The sequence below is a fragment of the Malus domestica genome, chromosome 04 (assembly GCF_042453785.1).
Source record: "Malus domestica chromosome 04, GDT2T_hap1".
Classification (NCBI taxonomy): Eukaryota; Viridiplantae; Streptophyta; class Magnoliopsida; order Rosales; family Rosaceae; genus Malus; species Malus domestica.
Window position 1 is genome coordinate 26,602,970 of NC_091664.1, and position 4,849 is coordinate 26,607,818.

General features: G+C 45.0%; 1 long non-coding RNA gene across 1 annotated transcript; it reads left to right on the plus strand.

Moving 5' to 3' along the window:
- Window positions 1-3,637: 3,637 nt before the first annotated feature.
- LOC114824421 (uncharacterized) lies at window positions 3,638-4,099 on the plus strand. Its single transcript, XR_003772737.2, has 2 exons — window positions 3,638-3,817; window positions 3,886-4,099. It is a non-coding gene; the product is annotated as an uncharacterized lncRNA (long non-coding RNA).
- The last annotated feature ends 750 nt before the right edge of the window (window positions 4,100-4,849 follow it).

Here is a 4,849-nt window from a genome sequence, read left to right on the forward strand (position 1 = left end):
ACATGCAAATGCTAGAAGTCTCCATCGGGTGGAGTAGGCACGGCTAGAGTGTGCTCGACTACTTCTGGGGCATCTTTGGGCCGCTCTATTGCGTCACCTAGGCTCGGCGTGAAGATGCAGTAGAGAGCTGTGGAGATTGGGCTATGTCACACGCAGCAGGAAATGCTCAACTGCCAGTATTGGGCCACACTGGAGTTGAATTATTGAGCAAGGGTCGGCTAGGGCTGTGTGGTGCGCAGCAAGAGGTGGTACTCAATTGCCGGTACATGTTGCTCCTATGTAGAATCTTTTAGGGTGATGAGGATAAAACTTGCTTCCGAGTGTGTCATTCCAGTGTTCATCTACCTTTGGCGTGTCTTTTAGGCCAAGTTATTACGTTCGTCAGAAAACCTTACATCTACCAGGGTCTACGCCTTTATCGTCGCGCATCTGGATTAGACGGAATAATATGTTATGAAGATGCCTATATGTGTTTGAAAGTAAAACTTGAGCTTCCGGGTTGTAACAACTATCGCCAAAGTTTGTTTTTGAATTTCTGATAACATCAATGAGAGCTTTTAAACTATGGAATACAGTCAGACCCCCAGCTATTCTTGTATGATGGTAGAGCTTATTGTCGTCCAGTCAGACTTTGAATCTCCTTCAAAGTGGTGGGAGACTTTATATTCAAGATCGCTCGGATTTTCCTTGAATGGGCATCGGCGAACTTCGTCCCAAAGTACATGTTTTTCTGCTAGAGCAAAAGAGTCTGCCAGAGTTAGATCTCCTTTCATTATCAGTTTTCTGAAAAGTGGGTGGTTTACTGGAAGTCCTTTTTGGAAGGCTGCTCTAGTTATCGAGTCATTGCATCTGACTATCTTTGCCTTCTCTGCTTTAAACCTCTTCATATAGTCATGAAGCGACTCTTTTGTGTTCTTCTTGACGTTGAACAAGTGGCCAGACTTCTTCTTGATCGAGCGATATGATGAATATTCTTTGGTGAAAACCAAAGATAGTTTGTCAAAACTCTGAATGGATTGTAGCGGCAAGGTGTAGAACCAATCTTGCTCTTCGCCTTGTAGAGTGGTGGCGAATATCTTGCACATGAGATCATCGTTGTTTCGATAGAGGATCATTGCGCTTCGGTAGTGCTTTAAGTGTCTCTCCAGGTCTTCATCCCCTTTGAAAGATGTGAAATATAGTATACTGAACTCGTGTGGAGGCTTTGCCTACTCGAACTCATCCGTGAATGGTGACTTGCTTATGTTGATCATGTTCCATCGTAGTGCCTCGTCGGTGACCTCGTTGTGTTGGAAATTGCACAATCGCTTGGTCAATAGTCTCTCTACTTCTTCTTGAATTTACCTTTGTTGAGGTAGTGGAGCTCTCGGCTTCCCCTAACCATGACTTGCTGGTCTAAGCTGCTCTTCCGTGTGTTTGGCTCATCTATGCCTCTGATGCGGTGCGTGTAGTGCATTCATAGCTGGCGAGCGAGTTTTTCGTAGGCTTCCGGTTAAACTTGAGCCGGATTGAGTGATTACTTCTCTTCGTCCGTCGTGCTACCTACTCCGATGTGAGGTGGATGATGTTCTTTGCGGGCTTAGCCGCTAATGAATACTTCGCCTGGAAGGTTACTCATGTTGACTATTGGAGTGTGACCCCAACTGTGAATATATGCTCGTCTGTGGGCCTAATCGAGAATGCATGCTCCTTCGCGCTCTAAGATGAAAGTATACACTATCTCGGGGGCCCAATCGAGAGTGTACACTGCTTGAACGCTTGGTTCGTGGCTGGTCAAGTGGCTACTTACCGGGATGCTGCTGGAGAGGTTCTTTATCTGCCCTTGTCCTACTTCGAGACACCTCGTCTGGGGCACGCTGCATCTCGGTATGCTACAAGAGTTGGTTCACCAAGGTCGTTTGTTGTGCAAGGGCACTCGTCAACTCTATGACTTGTCGAGACAAGTGTTGTTCTCCATTTGGGTTGGAATAACTTGGAATGAATGCGTCTTCTTGAGTAGTGGAAGTGTGGGGCGAGATTTGAGTTGGGAAATGCCAAATCCGCAGAAAAATGTGGTGAAAATGCTCCTGGTTCGATCGTCAGTTTGGAAATTTGAAGCTGGGATAATTGAACTAATCTTGGATCGATTTAGGCTACTTAGAAGGCCATAGGAGCAGACTGGGCTGCGGAAGCAGGTTGGACCACGGAAGCAAGCTGTGTCATGAGAGTGAACTGCTCGACATGAGCAAGCTGGGCCATGAGAGTGGGCTGCTCGGTGGGAGCAGGTTGGGCCGTGAAAGTGGGCTGCTCGGCGGGAGCAGGCTAGGCCACGAGAGTGGGCTACTCGGCGGGAGTAGGCTGCTCGGAGTGTGATGCACATGGGTGCAAAGCTTGGGCTCGGCTTGGCAACGCGTTGAGTTCACGTTGGGCTTGGAGTGACATGGCTTGGGCCGTGGCCTTGGTGCCGTGAGCCTTGGATGGCATGGCTCGGGTCGTTGTAGCGGTGCCATGGACCTTGCAACGGGTAGTGGTGACCATGGTGGCCATCGCGGTGGTTGCCATGGTGGAGCCTCGTAGCGATGGTGCCGCTCATATGATCACATTTAGCCTCGTGGATCGCTGTGGTCCCATTTCTTGAATATTGAAATTTTCGTGGAATTTTCTAAATTTCTTGCCATTGTATATCTCTTTTACGTTTTATCAAAGAATCTTTGCAAATAAAAAATTCTAATAATAAGAATGTACGAAAAATCTACAAATGGACAAGAAAATAGAAAAACCTTTTGATGAAGGAGTCTTCTACGAGTGTGTGACTCTTCTCTCAATGAAAGCACCAATTTGTGGATGCAAATTTCTTCCTCCTTGATCTTGGACAAAATAGCACCTACAGAATAACTAATACCTTTGGTTAAGGCTAAAAGCCTCACGCGCCCACGATGGATGGGGGAGCCTTTGGCCGAAGAACCTCTTATGCCAAAGTTTGAATTTAGAGAGAAAAATATTTAGAAAGCTTTTTGGGAGTTTTGCAAGAGTGTTGGAACCAACTTTTTAGAGAAAATGAAGTCCTATTTATAGAGCATGACCGGCCCTCTTTGGAAGAAAGAGTGGCCGGCCCTAAGGTATTTTTTGGGGTGTAATGGATGATTTAATTGGTGATTAATGGATTAATTAATCCATTAATTAGCCAATTAACCTCCACTTAAATGGAATATTATTTTAACATCCACTTAAATGGAATATTATGTAGGTTATAAAATAATTACCTAAGATGAGGATGGATGAGAATATCTTTGAATTTGTTACCTATTTTGGACACTTTTGACTTGATTGACGGATGATTGTCCGCTGCTCGCGCGTAGGAATTCCGGTATGCCTCAAGGGTATTTTTGTCCTCTTTTACCCAAAAATCCACATGTCGCCTTATGGTTATTTTTGGCTCCACAGTTGGTGTTCGTTTTTCCTTTGCTTATTACATTGTTGCAGATTGCTGGTGCAGTTGGCGGTCCATATCCACACACGACATTCTCGCAGCAAGGCCGTGAATTGCACAGCCGATCAAAATTTTGCTTCTTTATTAGGTACAATGCACTAGTTTTTCAGTACCCTAGTACCTATCTCTTCCTCTTTTTCTTTTTTCTTTTGTGTGTGTGTGTGTTCTTGAACGAAAAGGTGTTTATGTCGGTCCTAATTTTTGTATATCTTGTGCAGTTTCGGGCATAGAATACCCTCGGAAGCCGACAGCCTGACTTTAATTATGCATCCTGCCATGAGAGGCCATAGCAGTACTATTGGTGCGAAGAGTGGCCGCAGTAGAATAAGCCAGTCATCCCCTAGAGCAGTACCGCCCTCGGTTAATATTTGTCACTCAAGAAGAGGGCATTCTTTAGCATCAGCAACAACATCAAGTTGGCCATCATCAAAATTCATGAACAGCAATATTGATGATCTACCGGACTCTTTATTGGCTGAAATCTTTTGTCGACTTCCTTCCTATAAGTCCGTTTCACAATGCAAGTGCGTTTCCAAGCGTTGGTGCACTCTCATTTCGGATACTCATTTTATGGGCCGTTTTCTATACCTCCAAAGGGACCGTAACCAAAAGCCAATAACTACTGCAATAGATACAAAAGGGGAGGAATTCCTTAGAAGAATGTCGCCGTCCTCTCAACCGTTGAATCAGCTTTTCCAAAGACTTGTGAGTTTCCATGGTTTGAGACAAGAGCCAGTTGTGGTAGGTACATATAATGACTTAGTTCTGTGCTGCGCAAGCGAGTTTAAGCGCGATTACTACATCTGCAATCCATATACAATCCAGTGGGTTCCTCTTCCTCCCCCACCACAAGTGTGCGAGTTTGTACTAGTGGGATTCATCTGTGATCTTCCCTACTATAACAACAAGGAAGATTATCAGCCAGGAGATTGATCCAGCTTAATGCGGATTATAGGTGCAGGGTTGTGAGATTAATGGATCCTGATGATGCCGATGACGAGGACAAGGAAATAATAGATTTCAGCAACTTCAAACTCATCGACATGAGAGATTTCTGCACATTCAAAGTGCAGATCTTCTCTTCTGAGACTGGTGAATGGAAGGAGACAACTGTAAGATCCGAGAGAACTGTAACATCCGCGTACAACTTTACTTTGGAAATGATGAGTGTCTGTACTGGCGTTGCTTCCAAACGAATGCTGTATTGGATGGGCGATGATGATGTCATTCTTATTCAGTTGGATCCGTTCATGATCGACAAGAGTGCTAGTGCTACTTTATCTACCTGTTATAGACACCGTATCAGGAATGAGTGGGACGCTCTTCCAATGAGGTGCATAGCAGCGTATGATGGGGGTGTGCGGATGTGCAACTTGTTAA